The 22127-nt window shown below is 43.6% G+C and overlaps 1 protein-coding gene across 1 annotated transcript in view; it reads left to right on the forward strand.

The window, feature by feature from the left end:
* The window catches only part of DCC (DCC netrin 1 receptor), a 554206-nt gene that overhangs the window by 310396 nt on the left and 221683 nt on the right, over positions 1–22127 (forward strand). The gene's annotated exons all lie outside the window — the stretch shown is intronic.

A 22127-nucleotide genomic window follows, 5' to 3' on the forward strand; every position in this document is an offset into this window, starting at 1 on the left:
AATTTTTTTTCTCTTTCTCCATTGCGCTTATACTATGGTATACTAAATGCTATTCTTATTTTTTTAATTGAATTGTTTAAATGGTATTTAAATCAGAAGAGAATTCCATCTTGGGTTTTACTTGCCAATTTTGTTGTGACCCTTCTCCATCTGTCAACATTTAAAAATTATTTTCTGTTAACAACTTAGATATTTCTAGTGTACAGGGGAGTATCGCCTCATGGAAACGTTGAGCGCTCCTCTGGCCCTCTCAAATCTTTAATGCTGGGCAGGAAGCCTGGCAAGAGATAACTGCTCTTGCAAAAATATTAATGACATTTTAATCATAGAAAGTTGGGATTTTTGTTTAGTGTTGCATGGTTTTAATTTTTTTTTTAAAAAAAAGAACAGCGTTTTTGGATTTAATCCCAGCATCTACTTGCTAGAATTACTAAGCTTGAGCAAAGCACGTGGTAAGATAGATGCTTAATTGCAGGTATGTTTGGGAGATGTGTGTGCATTCATATATATATATATGAAAATACACATGCATGCACAAGGTTGTGACATGATTAAAAGCTGAAGTTACTGCAGCAGAGTTAAGTGGAGTTTCACGTCCTTTTTATGCGTCAGTGGGAGACATGCCAGTTTATCTAATTAAGAAAAACTTGCGTTAGAGTAGAACCTTGACTCCTAGCTGGCAGTAGTGTGGGGATCAGCACTGGTGCCACTGGATTTTTTCCCCAGAACTGTCAATGTTAGCTGAGTGCTTCAACTCCAACTAATATGGATCCCTTCTTGTGGCGGTGACTCAAACCCCACTTGTTTTTCCTTTGGGGGGGGACGGGACGGACTGTGCGCTGTCCTTAAGGAGATACCAATCCTCACCTTAGTAAAGCTTTAGTCGATCTGTTAGGTAGGGAAGATCCCGACTGATTTGTTAAGATCTGCAGGATTCACTCCTGTGTGTTTTGGTTTCTCCGGGATGTACTCGTTATTTTTGAGAGGGATTGTCAAAAGCACAAGCTGAAATTTACTTTTTCATTTTGCGCTCTGTGCAGAACTCCTTATCCGACCTTGGGTAATTCATTTAGCATTTCTAGAAGGTTCCCCCTGCCCTCCCTTTAAGTAATTTGGTTAATAATAGCTGTCTCTCAGGAGCACAGTGAGATTTAATTTATTAGTTTTTTGTAAAGTACTTTGTGATTCCTAAATGGAAAAATGCCATAAAAGCACAAAGTATTAATATAATAAATTAATGTGCAAGATCATTCCAAATTAATAGCCAGATTGTGGGCCATATACTCAGGCTGAAAAGTGTCCTAATACTATGTGAGTAGCTCTGTTGAACAAGATAAGCTATGGAGGCAGGATACACGGGCAAAATTTAGAAGAAGAAAGGAATAATATCGCTGAATTTGGCTTAGGGGTGTTAAGACTTTAAAAATAGAGTTTTTGGGGAGGCTGCTCAATATACCTCAGCAGGGGGAAAAAACAACCCTGTGACATTTTGAAGATCAGGGCAGTCGTTGTTTTAATTAATCCAGTAATACTCCTGCTTGTTTCGGGCATCTGGAATTCTTTCCTGACACAGTGATGTCCTACTTACAGCTTCACTTTTCCAGATACTGCTCTCCAGCTCTGGAACTTACTAGACTTGTTTTTAAGTGTACACTCTGTTAGGTTGAGGCTGGAAAGAGTTAATTCTCCACTACTCATAGCTTTTTGATCTGTATTTAAGACTGTCAAGGTATTGAAGTAGAAAATATTAGGGTTCTGCCCTATTTTCTTGGACTGCAGGCATTAACAAGAGTAATACCGCACTTTGATTTTACAGCACTTTTCACAACGTGTGTTTTGAAATCGCTTTATAAAACAAAATAATCAATATGGACAAACTGAAGCAAGAAATGCCCGATAAAGTGGAGTGCTGAGGAGCAAAGCTATGGATTCCCCCGTAATTGCAACAAGCATGTTGGAAACAGGCGTCGGGATGGGCGAGACTGAAGCTGTCATTTTGATTTGGAACCTCTGGTTGGATTTATCAAGGAGTCCTGCCATGGGACCAGGGCGGCGGATGCTGAGAAACCCTGAGGGCAGAGCCAAGGGTGGCATGTCCCAGGTGATGGATGCGCGGGCTCGGACATGGGGGAGCAGCCGGCCTCCCCCGTGGGGGCTCAGCCCATTTCAACGTCAGCGGCAAAGCGTTGACGAGCCTCTCACAGGGTTCCAGATATAGGAGCAGCAGCCAACTTGTGGACTGCCCTGCCTAAACCAGGCAGGGGAAATGTGGAGGAGTTCATCAGCCTGAGGCCACATGGGCTCCTCTTGCCTTGCACGCTGCGTTCGCACTTCCGAAGAAATGTGGGATCCCTGTGAGCGGCAGTAGCGTCTGCCGTGAGGGGATGCTGCCTCTCCCCCAGGTCCCAGCCATCCAACAGTTAAATGTCACCTCAAGGTTTTTCCGGTCCCTTTCGTCTCCTTGCAGCTTTCAAACCATTAGTGACTTGGAGCCGTGGGTGCTCGTTGGTCTACCAGCCACTGTAAATACAGTTTCTGTTTGATGGAAACAATGTGATGGAAACAATGACTTGCAAAAGGTCAAACCCTAACCTTTTGCTTGCTGGCAGAAAGATAGAAATCATTTCTTCCTTTCTTCTACTTTGAAAATCTCAGAGACAGCCCATCTTTGGTGTTCACAAGGTCCCCCAATGCTTCCCCCCCCCCCCCCCCCCCCCCCCCGCCTTGTTGCCTGCCTGTTGGAGGTGATCCTGGGTGGATCTGTAGTATTCGTTTGAGGGATCATGACACATTCATCCAGACACACCCCCTGGAAAAATCAGCACAGGAATTGTGGTTGCTCAAGATTAAGGTTATCGGTTTAAAAATATGCTGAAATACCTAAAGACATACCCATGAGTATAAAAGGTGGATTCTTGACCTGAATATTTTACACCCTGGGGGCGAGCGTGCTTGCCAGTGGATGTCAAGCAGGAAAAAAAAAATTGCCTACAAATTCCTGGCTGACATTATGTTTTGCACAGAAAAGATTTTGAGGCTCTTCATTCCCCTGAAGTTTGTTCTAGGTTTTCAATCTGCAGCATAATCATTTTTGCTGATGCAGCAGTCTGAAAAAGGTGACAGCAGTTCAATATCAAACCATTTCCCACTGTTGTTCAAAATGTAGAGATCTTTTTCCTCCTGTTCTCCTCTACGAAGATTCCTGCCCCATAACTTACGCGCTTCCTTCTTCTTCTGGAATGTCCTATTCCTGCAGGACCATTCCTGTGGAAACACGCACGTCGTCTGTCCATGATGAGGTAACGGGTGGTGGAGATTTATTTCTTAGCTTTAGTGTTTAGTATTATTTAAGAAATGGGTATGATGTACGCGGATGAAATAGTTTTGTAAAACTGTCATTCATGAAAGCACATCTTACTGAGTGGGTAGGATGGAGTGTTACCATCTGCTTAAGGATACAGCAGATGGGGAACACCCCAAGGCAGCGTGTTAAAGTGGGGGGCTGGGAAAGGCGAGGAGTTGCTTCACTGTTGGCTGTGGCGTCTTTAAGACTCCGCGTTTCATTTTCTGTAGGGGGAGCACGTTTGAATGTTTGCACTCTGAAAATGCGTGTGCTTCTCTGATGAGATCTTCAAAAGCAAATTAGCTGGGAAAGGTCACGTATCCTGCGGGATGCCGACCTGCTCGTGGTTCAAACACGCCGCAGCTGCAGGAATAACACGGCGGTTATTCCGCATGCCCCCGGAGCTATCGTGTTCGCTGGTGCTTGAACTTACGGGGTGAGCAGTAAGTTTAATGAGAGAGATGTTCGTTTCAAAGATGAATTTTCCAGAACTACAAAAGTATAAGCAGTATTCGCTGTAGGGCTCTGTCTGTCGGTTGTTGCAGTCAACCGATGGGGAAGGACATTTCTTCCAAGCAGTGTGAGTGTGAAATATTCAGTGTTCCTGTGGATGGGGATCAGGTGGTACCTGTCTCTTAATGATTGCCTAAACCGTATTTTCCTGGGCAAATATTTAATCGAGTTTTTTCTTTTTTTATTCTGCCTTATTTCCTGGATCTGTGTCAATACAATTAAATTTGAGTAAGTATTAGTATTTTACATAACGTTCCCTGGGGAAAGAGAAGGCAAAGGAGGCTCAAGGGCTTTTCTCCATGTTCTTCTCCTCTTCTGCTTCAAGAAGTAGCTGGGGTGAAATATTCCCAGTGTTTTTCCTGTTGCATTGAAAAGAAGCAGTCTATGTAGCCTGACGAGGGATGGGCAGATCCACGAACTAAATGGAAAATCAGGAGCCTTCTCCTTCTGGCCTGATGGTGAGGATGGATGCTCAAGTGAGCTTGGAGGGAAGGATAGCTCATGGCATTCCAGCAGCATTTTCCATGTCTGCTTAAGAAAAAATATTGGATTTGAATGTAGAACAAAAAAAAAAAAATCTCAGCGGGACAAGTCCTGTTAATTTAAGGCAGATGAGTTGTATCCCGTGAGCAGGAAAGAGGCTGGAGTTGGCCACTCCGCATGCTTGTGTGCCACCGGAATTTTCAGGGAATGTTAAGTTGGGTTGGGAATGGGTTGTCAAAATACTACTGCAGCTACAAAATTTCTCGGTTAGCACCAGCTATGATACCGAATAATAATTTCCATACGTCAAAATGGAAGTTTTTTATTTATACAGAAGTATTGCTAACGTTTTAATAGCAAAGGAAAGCGGTGGCGATTACAGTGAGTGAACATGCCTAGAACCAGTCAATACAAGACGTTAACCTTGCAACTTCTAGTAACCTGCTGGTTATGTTCCTTTTTGGTAGAACAGAGCAAGGCAGTGGATGTTACAAGTTTTCCAAACCTGTTTACTAAGTTCCCCGTGTAGCCGAGGGACTAAATTTTGGACATTAGGTTCAGAGTTGCGATACTAAGTGACGGTAATATTGGAAAGAGCCTATAAAATAAAGGTGGCATGTTGGAAACTGTAAATAATAATTCTATGTTAAAAGATCATAAAAATAAGTAATTTGCTTGGGAATTTGTATGTATAAATTTAATATATATGGATAGAAAATTGCTTATGCTCAATAAAATGGATGGAAAGAGAAGCAATTAAACTTTTGATTATATCAAATTTGAACTAATGAGACAAAATTAGGGTGTTACATACAGAATATTTTTGTGGCTTATAATGTTCTCCACTCCAGTTTGGAACCTGCTCCATCATCAGTTTCAATTTTGTGTTTAATGAGAAATAATGCAACCACATTTAGAAGGTTTTAAGCTTCACGGTTATTGGGAAAATTACATGAAAACATACAGTGTAATACAGACAAATGTGAAATAAGTCTGGGGGCAATGAACCAAGCTACAGAGTACATGTGACTATAATAGGAAAATCCTGGAGGCCATCAGTTTGGCTTTTTGATAGAGTAAAACGACAAAGATGTTGCTGAGATCCATCAGCTGAAGCTACTATTGTCTTGGGCTTGCGTGGTGAGGTTTTGGTAGCTGGGAGGCTACAAGGGTGGCTTCTGTAAGAAGCTGCCCCCATGTCTGATGGAGCTCCAGGATGGACCCACCGCTGGCCAAGGCTGAGCCCATCAGTAACAGTGGTGGCACCTCTGGGGGAATGGATTTAAGAAAAGGGGAAAAAAAACCAACCTGTGCAACTGCAGCTGGAGAGAGGAGTGAGGGTATGTGAGAGCAACAGCCCTGCAGGCACCTAGGCTGGTGCAGGAGAGCATGAGGTGCTCCAGGTGCTAGAGCAGATTCCCTGGCAGCCAGTGGTGAAGACTCTGGTGAGGCAGGATGTGTCCCCCAGCCCACAGAGGTCCATGGGGGAGCAGTTCCCCACCTGGAGCCCCGGGAGGACCCCATGCTGGAGCCAGGGGATGCCCAAAGGAGGCTGTGACCCACGGGCAGCCTGCGCTGGAACAGCTCCAGGCAAGACCTGTGGCCCCCCGGCTGGAGCTGGCTGCACCCATTGGAGGCACCCACGCTGGAGAAGCTTGTGGGGAACTGTCTCCAGTGGGAAGGACCCCACGCGGGAGCAGTATGAGGAGGAGGGAGCAGTAGAGACAGCGTGTGATGGACTGACCAGAACCCCCCTTCCCCATCCCCCTGTGCCGCTGGGGGAAGAAGGGAGAGTTACTGTGCTGATGTTCCTTTGGTGTGAGGATTTAATTAATAATAGTATTAATATTATTTGGGGGATTTTATTATGTTTTTCAGAGGATCGTTTGTCGTGGTTTTGTGTTTTGTTTTTTTTTCCCCCCAAGGGTTCCTAATATCAGAAGGTATTTAAAAATTAATGTGCTAAACCAAAATGCTTTAGCTGCAGAGCAGGGGATTGCTGCTGGCGTATGGCAAAATCCCATAGCTGCCTATCAACAGGGAGATATTTCCCAAAATTTTATGAAAGGCTTGAGAGAAGTGCAGCCCAAGGTTTGGACATGAGCTCTTATCTACTCCATGAATTGTTTTCCCAACTGGATATCGGGTGTCAGATTTTTTCAGACAAACAGCAAATTCCCTCTGGTAGCTGTAAGGCTTTGTGTATAACACAAAAAAAAAGGGAAAAAGGCTCTTTTCCATGTTTTCCTTTTTCCTTCGTTGTGGCTTTTAATTTTCAATGAAAAAGCTTCTCAGGGTTTGGTTATGGGGTTTTTTTTTGGTTTTTTTTTTTACACCAAAAGTTTTGGCCTTTAGCATATTTTCAGTTTCTCTTCACCTTCTTTTAAAAGGTTTCTGCTTCTTTAAAAATAGGAGGAAAAAGGAAAAGAAAGACTTAAAAAATAACAGAGGGAAAGAGAAGTAAAGGAGGGTTCATTTAGTAAAGTAGCAGAAGGAATGTAAACGTACAGGTTTCTTTCTAATCTGGTTTTCAATTCTGCATTAAGGCCCTAAAAGACATTTGTTAACAAACGGAGGTCGTTTCGTTAACTTTGGACGGGAAAAGACACACCGTTTATGGTTTTGCGTGTGGTTTGCCCTGAGATGAGGTATAATTTCCCCAGGAGCTCTCTCACCTCTTGGGAAGCGCATTTATTAGTAGTATTAATAAATACCTATTAAATGGCAAAACACCTCAGGCAAAACAATTAGCTAGATACTAATTTGTAAAACGGTGTTGAAAACTTCCTTAGCCCCAGTGCAATAACATTATCTACTGGGGGAAAGGGACCTGTGGCTTTGGTGCTGAGCCGGGTCGTGCTTTCAGGAGCAGCGTTAAAATCAATTTTTCTCTGTTTCAAAGCTGTTCCCACGTTTTTAATACCTGTTCAAGGAAAGTGGTGCTGAGGGTGACTTTTCAGGAGAGGTTCGTTTTCTTGGTAGGCAGCAAGCGAATGCGTAGGAGTGACACCGTGGAGCTCTGCCGAGCATATGCACGGTATCGCCCAATGATACAACCAGTTCTGATAGAAGTAATTATTAAAGGGGGGGGGGGGATTAGGATTTTTTTTTTTCCTAATAAATAAAAAGGAGAATGTCAAATAATCCCACAATGGCTGCTTAGCAGGTTTGCCCTGGTGAGTCCTATCGGGCTGCACAGCTAGAATTGTGCAATTTTTCTGTTAATTGTAGGAAACAGCCTTTCTCTTTTCACAATGATTTGCTTTCATTGTGTGAATTTTTTTTTTTTTCCCTCTCTCCACACTGACCGTTGCCTGCCTTCACTGTCTGGTTTCAGAAAGCCTGGCTTTAAAACCAAGAGTTTTAGGTGAAAATTTTGTCGCTGTTGAGGTTTCTTGCAAGTTTGCTCTGTGCCCAGCATCTCGTTGCGATGGCATTCAGCATGGTGTTTCTGGGAGTAACTGGACTTCAGCAAGCCAGTTCATTTGGTAACGAGAGGCGCATACATTTCCTGAATTAGTTTTATGAGTATGTTTTCCTACCTCAATAAATGAAACACTTCAGTAAGAATCAAAGCACATTTCATAAACTGATAAATTGTGTTCCTTACATCCCCTGAAGTGGAGTGAATTTTGATTGATACACATAATTCCTTAGAACTCAAGCTGGTTTTTACTAGTATTTCCATCAGCTTTTTCAGCTTTTCTCCCTTTTTTTTTTCCTTCCCCCTTCTTTTCCTTATTTACACTTTTAAAACTGTAATTTTCCTGAGACTTTCCAGAGGCAAATCTTTAAAACTCTTTGTTGTGGAATAAGCCTTTTTATTTGTGTGCTAGCCTGGTTTTCCCTTCAACAGTGAAATGTGTGAAGTGGTGATGGGAGGAGTGACAGCTGTCAGAGCGATTAGTATCGCATCAGCAGAGTACTTAAAGCAGATGAAAATTTTTTTGTCTTGTGCATAACTTAAGGCATGAACAATCACAGGGTGGGTGGGAGAAGCAACCCCACGACCTCCCTCTGGTCCCGTCTTAACGACGGCCTTTTCTTCTGAAGATCGTCAACAGTTTCTTCAAAAAGGATGCTCTTGGGCTGAAGTGCGTGGCTTAGCAGAGAGCCTTGTGTGTCCGTCCTAAATTCTCTACGAATCCTCAAGGAAATAGTCCTGTTTTGTGCACCAAGGTGAATTTTACCTGCAGCCCGTGAAGCAGTGGGCTGTTTGAACAGAGGAGATGAAATATCTATTATTAAACAGGGGTCAAGCGCATTACTTCAAGTAGTAAACAGTGATCCTAGTAATACAATCAGAACCCGCAGGTTTGGGATCATACTGGGATGACCTTAGGGTTATAGATTATAGCTTTTATTTCTTCTGTAAACTGCTGAGAATGCAAAAGCTGTAAAAATGGTATTGCTATGTGCACCAACACTTGTAAATGCTGTATCTGAAGGAATGAGATGTATATCTGGGCCAGTTTAATTCCTCCTACCAATGGTTATTCAGGATTTTAAAGTTAACACTGCCCTTGTGGAAAAAAGGTGCTGCAGGTGCTTTAATCATCACCAGTAATGATGAAAGCTTCGGTTCTAATTTTTAATTAAAAAGAGGCAGCACTCCCAGCAGTCCTGTGTCCCCACTGGCATGACACAGCATGTTGGTTTAGTAATTCAGGGAAGAGTGGCTGACAGAGACTAGGATCAGCAATGTGACCCGGATTCAGCCAAACACTTGCTCCGGTTCCACCAGATGAGTGAGTTCAGCGACGCGAGCAGAAACAAAGCACCACGAGTGGGTTCACACCCGCCTGGCAGAGGTGAAGAGGCTGCCCATGGGTGTGTGGGATGCGTCAGATGCGCGGGATATGTTGGATGCGTTGGATGCACATGCTCCTATGCCTTTGCGCTCCGTTATCCTTTGCTGTGGTGCCAAGGATGACCTCGGTGAAGTTCCACTGCCCGCTGGTGAACCAGCACCTGCTCTGGGCACAGCTCAAGGATGCAGGATGCCCAGTTCTGCCCGAGTTACGGTGAACACCTCTCCTGGCCCCTCACCTGCAGGAGCAGACTCAGCTGCCAGCTGGTTTTTACATGTGGAGACAAAACTTACTTATTTGCTAAATCCAAGGACTTCCCATAGCTCATTGGTGCGCTGAGAGCTTTTAGAGTCACAAGAAAAGGCCAAGTTTCAAATGCGCTAAGCTGTAATTAACTCATAATATTTCTAGACACAATCATATGCTGAAAATTGCAGGGATTATAGTAGGATCAAATAAGGGGTGAAAATAGCCAAGGGCAGTGAGATAAAATTTGAAACCAGTTTAGAGGTCCTCAGCTGTGATTGTGGCAGAGACGTGGGAGTGGTGTGAGATGAAGCATCGCGTGCGTCGGTATCTGTCCTACAGTGTATTGAGGTAGGTCACACAGGGAAGCACGGGTAGCTCGGATCACTGTCAGGGAAATATTGGGCAGTAGCAATAATGAAATGATCAGCTGTATTTTTGAAGAGTCACTTTTGGTTTCATGTACTATCTGGAATATAAATAAGCTTTTGAGCTGGGGGAAGTACATCTTTTTGTGTACGCGTATGCATGCATACGTTTTAAGAGTGGTTTCTTCAGTAAAAATTCATACACGCAGATCGATCTGACCTGAGTTGGGCGAGAAGTAACCTATTGACCTCCCCATAAAACCGAAGGGGTTGTATTTTAATTTTATTGTGCTTTAATGATGCAGTAGGCTTGTATTCACCTGGGCTTTCTCCGCTTTGTTTGGAATACGTCATGAACCCATATGTTTGGATACGAGCTCGTGGATAACTGGAGGATATCGCTATTTCTGCTACTTTTTCTGGGGCGCTTAGGAGGGCTCCCGATGAAGTCCTGGATCCTGAACCCATCCGAGTCCAGGGCAGAGCTCATCCCTTCCCCGACTTAAAAATACATTAGCTCCGAAAACTGTGTGGACAGCAAATCCCATAAATACCAAATACATGCCTGATGCTTAAAGTGCTTCAAATTCATGAAATTAAAGAAAACGCAGAGGCTGGTAGTATTTTAGTAAAGCTGTGGATATGCAGCTATTCCCACCTATCTGAGGCGAAGGTGGGTGATGGATCCAGAGTTGGGCATGGCATCGAGGGAGCTTGAGTAGGAATTAGATCAGGAAATTCTAAAAGTGCCACCTAAAATAGACATCTTCAAATGTCTACATTCAAATTAGCTTAATACATTGTATTCAAGAACTTTAAAAGAATGGCTTGAAGAAGCATCTCAATTATTCATGTGGGTTTTTTTAGTAATTCTGGGAATAGCAGGAAATTGTGGAAGAGGCCAAGGGGATGACCTGCTGGTGGCGGGCTCCACAGCAGAGAAAATATTTTTTCTAATATTTTGACCTGTGAACTGAAAGGAAAGAAAGCATTGATGAAATTCATAGATTACACAAGCGTGGATACGTTATTTTTCTAGAGCAGGAATTAATGAAAATGTGTGGCTGATTGACCTAGAATAATTAGGGGAGCTTGGTACAAGCACGTGAGATGGGTGTGGGTGTGCACTCTGGATGGAAGAGGTCAGCTGTACGGATTGCAGGCTGTGCTGGAAAATACGGAGCGGGAAAGTCTTTGAGGGTCAAGGCTGCCAAGCAGCTGAACATTGCACCCAGCACTGTTGATGTGATTTTATAATGTCCCCCTCCCCTAAAAAAATAAAAATAAAAAAATTGGACACTTGAGTAAACCTAGCACTTCTTGAATTGGCACTGGGGAAAACCCTGCTGGAGAATCCCATCCATAGTTAAGAAAGAAAATTAAAGATGCTATAAAGGTATCCAGGGTGAACTGTGCCGTTGGTTAAGGAATTGGAAAAGATACTTAAGATGAAAGAGCCCCTTTTATTTATCTAATTTGTCAGAGAAGGTTACAGGGTGGTTTGATCAGGGTCTGTCACCATCTGTGCAAAGAACAGAAATGTAATAGCGGAGCCCTCCAGCCTACCTGGCAAAGATAGGGAGAACATCCACTGCTGAAAAAGGACAAGTGTAGACTAGAAGATAATACTTTTTACTTAAATGAGAATAATTAATCAGTAGAACAGTGTACCAAGGGCTCGGGTGTATTTAGTATCACCAGGAGAAAATGAATGAGCTTCCTAAAATATATGCGGTAATTCAAAAAAAGTGATTAGTTCAGGGAAGTCCTGTTTGGAGTTAAACGTTAGGTTTGCCAAGATCATCGGATCTCCCCTTTCTGACAAGCCTGATCCACGTGTGCTCGTTTTCCCGAGTTTTTTTGAATTACTGACAGTAATTAAACGCGCTCGATCCATTCAAGCCACATCTGTGTGGTTTGCACGGTGTATTAAGGCTGAAAGGAAGAAGCAGCGTGCTCAAGGCCATTACGCAGGCACAGGCTATTTAATTTATACCATTTTGAAAAAAATGAACATGTCTTATCCTGGGGAAGCAATTCCACAAAGCAGGGTGCTTCCTGAAACCTGGCTGTCTCAGGCTTTTCATGGATTCCCCATTTCTGCTGCCCTGTGGGCGGTGCAGGGGTGTTTGGGGTGGCAGCATCCCCTTGGCTGGTGCCAGCTCAGGGCAGGCTTTCCTGCCCATCCCCCTGCTTTGCTTGAAGCAACCTGCATTTTTAGGGTGGTTTTCCCCCCGCTCTGGGTGGTCGCAGACAGGGCATCTGAGGAGAGAGGGCTGGAGCAAGGTGTGCCCGGCGGCACCTGCGGGAGAGGAGACCCCTCGCCCCGCTTCATCCTGGCTGCGTGGTACAAGGGCTGTCTGCTGCTTGGGTGCTGCCTTTTGGGGGAACAAATGGAAAACAAAGACTGGGGCTTTGGGTGGCTGGAGCAGGTGACTTAGCTGCTGCCCGGGGAATAGCTGTCTGATTTATATTTTGGTGAAAACCTCATGCCTACCTCAGTCGCTTTTATTCTGGGTGACCTTGGATTAGTTAAAAATCATTGCTGTTTTTGCTTGCTAATGGAATTAGAGCTTGTTGATTCCTTTCTCTTTGATCAAAATGCAACTGCCTCACCTGGAGCAGAAGGGGGAGTCATGTAATGAAGTGCCTGTAGCTGCGAGGGCTGCTCCAAGCCCTTTCATCTCCCGGTGCTTCAATTTTAGTGTCGAGCACAAAGGTCAGCCCGTGCCAGAGCAGCCAGGGTGCAGGGAGGGTCGTGCCAGCTGCACCAAAAGCATCCTCAGTCTTTTCCATCATTCATGTTCTGCCGTTGCTCCCATCTTTATACTCAGCTGGCAGGTAGGGCTGTTAACCAAATCAACCAAAATAAATCTGCCTAGCATATGCTTTTAGGTTTTTAAGCTAAATGGAGCTTTTTGATGCTTTCATTAAGACCTAGCACTTGCTGGCTGTCGGCCTTACCTCTCTATGAGGATGGTGAAATGATGTTGTGTGTATTTATTCAACGGCTAGTATGGATAGACAGCCACATGCCCACGGAGTGGCATGACCCCTAGAGCGAGAGCTGGCATTAGCCTGATGCCGGGTCTCTTTTCATTTGATTTCTGAGGAGGAGAACCTGGCAGGGACCACCGTGGCTTCTGTCAGCTGTTCCCCCCTCTTCCTTCATTCTGAGCGAGGGGGATAAAATTCATCCAGTGAGTTGCAAAAGGGCTGGGGTGAGGAGTGGTCCCTCCGCACAGGCAGTGGGCGCCGGGGTTAGGGGGTGGGTGAACGAGGGCTGGCAGGGCGCTGGCATCGCACTCGGCGGGTGGCTGCTGTCCTCTGCTTTAACGCTGTGTTAGCTCAGATGCCAGCGATTCCTTGTGACTATTTCTGGGGATTGAAAATGGAATCAGAAGGTTTTCTTACCTTTTGGCACTTCTTCATTCGCAGTCTTCTGCAGAGCGGGGTTTGGAAAGCCCTCCCTGCACCTCTCGAGTCTTTTTTTTCCAGGGTACTAGTTCTGAGCGTCTGCCCTCAGTCTGTGTTAATGGTTTGGTCTGAATGGCGTAATTTAAAAGTTAATGTCTGAGCCTGAAAAAATGACATGAGAATCACTCTTGAACTTGCCAGGTCCATCAGGATGGTACTGAAAGTACCGTAAACTTCGTAACAGAGTGCAGTAATGTGTCCCATAGATCTACCATATTCCGTCTTACCTGGTTGGTCCTCAGTTTCTCATTTCCCTTTCTTTTAAGACAGTGTGATAAACTGAAGATCAAGGCCATACAAAGAGCTCCAAAAAAAAAAAAAAAAAAAAAAGTACCTTTTCAGCAGACTCCCTCAATATTTCCCTCTTGCAGAGTGACAAACTGTTGCCAGTCTTTAGTGTTGGACCTCCTCCAAGCAGAACTTCAGTCTGCCAGGCAAACTGCTCATGGGGTGATTCAAGTGGATTAACACTTGTATTTTTAATTTAATTTAATGTATTTTTAGTTTAATTTAATGGACGGGATGGCTTGTTCCAGAGAACGGCTTGCATGCTTTGGGAAAGGGTATTGCCATGTGATCAGTTGCTGATTTTTCTTTACAAAATATTAGCTTGGGAATGAATAGAATGCAATTAAAGAAAGAAAAAATATAGAGGGGCTGCCATAATATTTTTTTCTTTAAAAAAAAAAATTTAAAAATCTGTGGTTTTAATACTTCCAAGTGTGCTGGAGGCTCTCAAGGTAAGAGTACTACTTTCCTTGTTCTTTTGAGGCATGCCAATGAGTCTCAGCAAGCACAGATCCGTGCTCTGCCTGTGCATGGACCTGGCTGAGTCACGGAGCGAATCCCATGATTTACTGTCTGTACACCTTCAAATCTCGATGGCTTTCTTGGGAACTTTTTCTCCTGAATTAAAAAGGTGGCATCAGCCAGGATACGTTTGGAATGGCGCCTTCTCTGGCTCCACTCCTTCCCATGGGGAAAGTCACTTGCATTGCAGAAGTGGAAAAGGAATGGAATTGCAAAAAAAAGCAACAACAAAAAAAGCCTTTATTAGAGATCGTGTCTGCAACAAAGAGGGGTATCAACTCATACAGTGTTCCCCGCACTTCTGCCGTGGGTTTAGCTGTTTTTAGCCTCTCCATTTTTCTTTTTGGTGAGGTTACAGTGGTTACTTTTAACCTTAATGAAGAGTGCTGGGGAGGAGGAGAGCTGTATGGAGCAGACGGGGCTGGCTCATCAACCAACCCGCTCGCAAATGAGAGCCAGCGTTGGGACCGGGTCCTGCTCCAGCGGGAGCAGCCACCGGCTGCTGGGACCGTTCTGGGTGCAGCACGGCAAAAACGTGCAGATCCCGAAAGGGATTTTTCAGGGAGCCTGTCTGAAAGTAAACCTGGGAAATCCATACTGCGAAGCAGCGGCTTGCTCTTGCAGCTGGAGAGGGAAGGGAGCCTTAGATATACAGAAATCTCACAGGGACATCTATTAATTACACTAGCTTTTAATTATCTGTCACTGATATGTTACATGACCTTGAGCAAGTCATTTACTCTCTGTGTGTGTATCTATCTGTAAAATGCTTGTGAATTATTTAATGTCGACATATTGCTTTGAGATCCCCAAATGCAATGCATTATTGTGGCAATTATCGAGTCTGGCAGCATGGGGCACGCTGGTGTCAGCACAAATCTTGGCAAAGAGCTCCAGAAAAGATCCTTTGCTGGTCCTTAATGTACTGTGGGGAACAGGAGAGATGGTGCAGCATCCAGGGTCACCAGTTATTTTTCTGTCTACCCACAAACACTGCCTCTTGTGGGGATGCCTAGGGGGAAAGGCTGTAGAATATCCTTGTGTTTTGGGGGGTTTCTGGATGAGATGAAGTTGGTGCCTCTAAGTGCTTATCTTGTGTTAACTCAAAAGAAAACCCACCAGGTGTGCCTTCTGAGACCCCGGGAAGCATGACTTTAATTTCTGTTCCCGTTTTGTGGTCCCATTAATACCCATTTAGGCTATCCTTAGGCACACAGGGAGGATATTATTAAAAAAAAAATAAAATAAAAAAAAAGGAGGGGGCAGGATACAAGTCTGTCTGCAACTTTCTTACAACCTGATTTTCTCTTTCATGTTACTTACTCAAAATGTAGCTAATTGTCAGTATTGTATTACCCTTCGGAAAGCCCGTTCTGTGATGCATGCATTTCTGTTACACAGGGGTTGACAGGAATAACGTTAATGCATCTGAAGATAAAAATTGACCTGATACGCAATTATGAATGCTCATTTTGTTCCCAGGGCGGATGGGATGTTGTCAATAACTGTTGTCTGTCCTATAAGTCATAAAGGCAGCAATAAAATAAAATCTTTAGGTAGTTAGAAATCGACAGATATGGGTGACCTTAGTTTTCCTTTCCCAGGCTGTCCGTTATCCGTGTGTTACACATACAGCATCCTGCTTCTGTGGTCCCCAGCCAGGAAAACCCAGCCAGGAGCCGGAGCAACATTTTTACCTGTTACAAGGGGCTGGGTTGCTCTTGTTTCATGTTGCTTGTAACTCGGTGGTTGTACGTGACACTGTGTTTTCATGGGGGAGAATCCCTCCGTGCCCAACTTCTCGCCTGGTGGTGGGCATGTCCCTGTGTTTCACAAGTCCTCCAAAATGCTGATAAAATAACATTTTAGTAGGATGATCAGTTTGATTTGTTTATAAATGCTTGAAATTCACAGACTTTTATGTTAATGCTGTAATATGCTACGCTGCGGTAGGACGTGTGTGTCTCAGGTTGGGTGGCTTTTATTCCGTAGGGCTCCTAGGAATTACACAGAGCATACTCCACAGAAACCTGGGGATGAGCGCGTGCGCGTTCCCTGTGCAGACCTTGAAGCTTTGCCCTCTTGCGGCTGCATCTGCTCCCCAGCGCGGAGGTCACAGCAGCCAGATGGAGCTGGGAGCGATTTCACAGGGTCATTACCAACCTTGCTGAACTTACTAGGGGCTGGCTACCAGGAGGGCAATAAAGTGGGAACTGTTATTAGCCACCTGACCACGCAAGCTTCCCCAAAAAAACCTCAAGAGGGTGGTTGTTGTTTGTTGGGTTTTCTTTAATTTTTATGATGAGACACAGTGATGCCCTTGGCAAGTTTTTTAAACTAATTTTTAGACAAAAGGGAAATGGCACGTAGCGTCTAGGAGCAAGCCGTGTTTTGTGATTTTAATTTCTTACTTGATTCCCAGCGTGTGAACAAAATCTTGGTGGATGCGGACTACTGACAAAATCCCTTTTTCTTAACATCTTAATGAACCCTACTGCTCTGACCCCATCAGAGCACTTTGGGGGTCCGTGAGGAGCTGCCATTTAACCACTGCAGAGGCAGCAATGGGTTTTCCTTGCAAAACCGGTGTCTCCTTGTCCTGTGCACTGGGGTGAGGGGCTGGCTCCTATGAATCCATGAGGAAAAATACCTTTTAGTGTAGTTAAGATCAGGATTTGTAGCTCTTCAGGTACGGCACAGGTCCTCCCAGCACTTCAGAAATATTTCCACCCTTGGAAAGAGGGGTGGGAGCAGTGTTAAGCTTTGCTTTTTGCTGTGGTTTTTTTGGATGGAATGAGGAAGAACATTCATCGTAATTTATAAAACTGAATTTTTCTTTTTCCTTAAGCGTGTCATCAGGACACTCGTTAACAGAAGTGCATTTAGTAATTCAGTCCCTGAAAATAAAATGTCTTATTTTGATTATTTTCATTTATATAGTGCCGGAGTGGAAAGATTAGTAGTTTTTCAGTTGGCTAAAGCTAACCTTAGACACTGGGAGACGAGTGCTGGTGGGTGTTGGTTCTTAGCCCGTTTCCCCCGGTCGTTACTCAGGTCCCACTGTTTTACCCTAAGGATGCGTTTGAACCCACGGGCAACTCTGAAAGTTTAAAGGCTGCTCTGAGTTATGCTGAGGGACGAGGGTCCCTGTTGGGTACCGGCAGGATGGGAGATTCAGACTGATGAAAATACGTTTCTACTACGTTCAGTGCAAAGTGAGGTGGTGGGTGCCTGGGGTGGGAACGCTTTGGGTGCAACAGCCCCGCTCCAGCTGTGGGAGCTGTCTCCCATGCCTTCTCTCCCATTGTCATGGGATCGTGGTGATGGATCATTTGCAGTTTTGGTGGCTCGGCTCTTTTTCTCTTGGGAACCATGAACTTCTGCTGTTTGGCAGTAATGGTGTAAGCTGACCTTCGTGTGGAGAGCTAAAGCAGCATGAAAATAAATCATTAAATAAGACAAGTAATACCTTTATTTTGGTGAAGAATGAAGTTTTACATAGAATAACAGCTTCATTTTTCATTTATTTCTTCAGGGCTGGTCTGAGGGGAGATACATTGAGAACATATTGTTTTTCTGCTTGTCAGGGTAGAGTTTAGAGTAAGATGAGGGTACAGAGCTATGGTAAGAGATAGAGAGAGAGTAATTTTAAGCTGCTGTGTGTTGAACTCTACACATTAGTGGAGTTTTAGGGTTTCATGCCTTGGACTCTTTCCAAAGGGTCATACATTGTAACACTATTCATAGTTTGGTATTTCTTTTTTTAACTTCTTGAAAAATAAGGGTTCTGGCATTTCCATGTATAACAGGCAAGAGTAGTAAATACATAAATACATACATATAAAACCATATTCAAATAAAAATCCAATTCTCTTGTCATTTTTAGATCTGGCAGGACTCTGTTGGCTTAGAGTTGGATTGTGCTGACTCCCTTTAAGGCAGACACAACCTGGCACATTCACTTGATGTAACTTTATTTTCAATTCACGGTTTGCGCAAGTTAGCAGTGAAAAGTACAAGGGATTTTTTTTTTTTTTTTTTAAGGTTTTGAATCTATGAGATGACAAAGCCACCCTTTAAGTACATGCAATTGGAAATCTTCCCGTGCAGAAGGCTGACAGGGTTGGGCATTTGCTGACAGCAGTTATCTTTCTTGGGTCAGTAGAAACACATTCTTTATTCAAACATGCAAAGGGAAGACACTTTGCATTAGGAAACGCTGACATTTCTCCAAGTGAATATTGTTTCCTCTTGTTGCAAGATCAGCTGTCATCTCACAAAAGATATTTCTAGAACTAGGGAGGTCATCCCAACATGCGGCTCTCTAAACTAGCTGTTTCTCCTGGCAAGCGTTCCATTAGTCCCTGAGCCTCTGCTACAGGCTCATTACAACCCATCTTTGACATTTTTGGTAATGAATGCAGCCAGCTGTGGTTCTTAAAGGGAAAACCCCCTTTCTTTGAAGCCGGTGATGAAGAGCCAAGACCCAGACCCACACTGGTGGTTGTGGCATCGTTCCCCCACTGGCCTCCCAGGAGTTTTGTAGGTGCCCATGTGGGATGATGGGCTTCGGTGCTGGCCGGCAGCCGGGACAGCCTTCAGAGCACGTTCTTCATCCCAGCTGCCTTTGGGCAAGTGAAGGTCAGGGCTGGACCATCATCTTTACAGGGCTATACACATTCAATTTAATCTTCCATATTTTTTTTTCCTTGCACTGCGGAAAACGAGGGGTTCTCCCTCCCCAGAGGCATCGGGGGTGTGCTGGCACAGGGATGCAGTTTGAATCGGAGCCTGTGATGCCACATCCCAACAAAATGACTCCTATCCTCTATTTCATTTAAGTTTCATCATTCAGATGAGTAAAAATCTTCCCAAGTCAATAGGGTTGCACGCTGGGGTCTTACCTAATCATTTATCTGGAGATGTTTAGTGAGGACTGTGATACTACTTGCTGATATGAATTCTGTTAAACCCAAAATCTCATGGACATCTTCTTTTATAGATCTCCATTAGCCTTTTAGGGTTTTTCCTCCTTTTTTTTGGCTCAGTATCTAATGTAAAATATCCTCAGTCTGTGACTGGGGCATTTTGATAGAGCTGGGCTAATGTGAAATAATGAAAATGAACATTTAGAAAGCCTCTTCGTCCTGATATGGAATGCATGTAACATTCTGAGGTGTTATTTTAAATTATTTTTGCCTGAAGATAGAATTTTAAGACTTTCACCCAGAGCTGGGGCAAAGTACAGTATAAGCATCCTACATTGCAAGGTTGTTCTGGAAAAATCTCGCTGCAGTCCCACTTTGCAACAGTTCACAGATGTTTTCTGAAGAAAACAAAAATACTTTAAGAAAATCAAAAGAAAAATTCTGTGAAGTGGTTTAAGCTGGGGGGGGGGAGAGTCTGCAGGTTGTTTAAACCATTTTATATTGCCACAATATAATTAGAAGGAGCCTGAAAACAGCATGTATTTTTCTTTCCTTTGCAACCCACCTCACCAGCCTTCTTCGTATATTCACACCTTTAAAATATTCACTACTGAGAAAAAACAGAGAGAGAGCAAATATGGCAGCACCTGACATTTATTGATATATAAAATATTTATGGAATGTATATTTATAGTGCTTGACATTTTACACACATATATATATGCATACATATTTCCCATCTAAATGTGTTACATCTGCCTGCTTTAGGGTGTTACGTTACCTGTATTGGTGGCCTCTTACCTGTATTTAATACTGCATAATTTGCAACAAAGTAATGATGCAATTTACTGGCTTTAATGGTGACCTTAAGAAAAACACAGGGTGCACCCCCCCACTGTGGGAATGATGCTGGCGAGAGCATTACAGTTGTTAAATACAACTATTTTGTATGAAACTCAGCACCCAGATATGCCTATACTGAACATAAACCATACAAAAAAAAAAAAAAAAAAGGATGCATCAAGCTTTCTAGCAGTCTATAAAAATGCCAGCAATTAAAAAAAAAAGGGGGGGCGGGGAGGGGGAGATATGGGGGGAGAGGAGCAACAGTTCTGGTGGAGGGAATGAGAAACTGCAGGCAAGCAGGGTCAGGGTCCCGGAGCGGGCGCGTCATAAAGAATAACTGGCAGGAATCTGAGAGTTACAAGTCTATAAATTAATTGTAGGCTTCTGATGACATCGCAATAAACCACGGTAATGAAGATTGAGTAGTTTATAATTTTGTCAGAGCTGTGAAAGATTGCATGGTTCCTAAACTACGTAGATACTTTTGTGTTTATGTGAGTTTGTTGAATAAATTATGCTAGGGCTCTAGTGTAAAAAAGGAAAAAAAAGTGTTAGAAATTAACATATGAATGTGATTCCATCTTAAAGGTGTTTTTTTTTTCATGTTTTCCTTACCAAAAGAGCTGATTACGTTTTCTTGGAGGCATATTATCGCTGCTGATTCTTTGTAGCTCGGCCATTAAATTACCTCTTTTTGTGTATCTCTGGCGTAAGCGACGCTATTTTTTAACAACCTCTTGATCAGCATCTTAGTTACCCATGTTCCCTTATAAGTGATATTTTATTTGAAAAATCATCTACAAAATTTCCTGTATTGTGGCTGCGTGGTCTGGAGACCCCAGTTGAATGCCTGTCTGGCCGCAGAGCGAGAGCATCCCAGCCTGGAGCATTCCTGATCCGAACGCACACATCCATCTGAGCCCTTTTGATAGGCAATTAGGCAGCTAAGTTAATCAGGACACCTCATCAGTTTTAATTTGCATGAGTTGGGTTTGAGCTGAACTGGATCAGGAGCTTCTAGGTATCTGCAATTATTAAATATACAGTGAAGGAGACACGGATCTGGAAGAGGAATAGAGAAGATGGGGGAACAGTGCAGGAGGGTCCTGGGGCAGGTGCTTTTTTAAGTGTGACATAAGATGCTGACATAAAAACCTTTGCCATCTGGCTTTGATCTGCTTGGGTTTTGTGTTATAAACAGTTTCTAAACAAAATCTCATTTTCTCAAAAGTATTTCTGCCTCATTTGTTTGGAGAGCACTCGGGATTAATTGGGAGCATGTGACTGAAGAGGTGATGATATCTGGGGCTCTGCTTATTTCTAAAGCTTAGAAACTATTGTCACTAAAGCAAAAAAAAAAAAAAAATTCTGTAGTTAAGGTGGTGAGATGCAAACACTGAAGAACGCGATTTTATCTGTATGCCTGCCATCGGATTCCTGATGGACACGGGTTTGGTCGCTTACACCACGCGTTTCTAACTTGCACCTGTTTTTCTCATTTTCTGCATCCCTAATGAGAGTTTTTGGTCTGATGTGCGAAAAAAACCCATGTTGGTGTATTGAGTGCTGCATAACAGAGGCTGCTCTAAATCATAGCTAGCCAGAGGAGAAAAATGAGGGGGTGCTTTTGCCTGTTGGCTGGTAGCTTGGCTACTAGCACCTCTTAGTGTCCAGCTCCTACAAGATTAAAAACATTTGTGGCTCGCTTGGGTATTGTAGAAATAACAACCAGAGGGGACCAAAAAACAACACACCCCCAACAAAACCCCAACAAACACTGGGAAATTAATCGTTTTGTTTGCAAGACAAAATTTGAGAACTAGAAAGTATGAAGCACTAAATAAGAAGCTTGAAATTAAATCCTGAATTGCTCTTTTTGGCGAGCAGGTTCCTCCTGGAGCTGCGAAGAAACAGAATTTGATGGTGTGATGGAAGAGCGTGCTGTAATCCTTGCAAACCTGGGCTCTGAGTTAGGGAGGCGAGGGCAGCCCCGCTTCTAACATTCCTTAGCTTCTGTACAGTTTATTTTGCAATCTTCACCTTCTTTTAATTTAGAGGGTGATGTTTGTGTTGTTTGGTTTTTTTTAATATTATAATCAGATGTCGGGAGTAATGGCTCCAGAAATACAATTGGATTTTCTGTCTGAAATGATAAGTCATGCATGGGATTTAGAAATGAATTTTATTCTGGCTTCCTGGCGACTATGGATATTCCAAACCGAGACTGCCCTTCCCCTGCGGATGCTGGCGGAATGTGCGTGGGCTGCGGTGTCTTCGCATGTGTTTTCCAGTACAATGAGGG

Source organism: Falco biarmicus, chromosome Z, assembly GCF_023638135.1.
Source record: "Falco biarmicus isolate bFalBia1 chromosome Z, bFalBia1.pri, whole genome shotgun sequence".
Classification (NCBI taxonomy): Eukaryota; Metazoa; Chordata; class Aves; order Falconiformes; family Falconidae; genus Falco; species Falco biarmicus.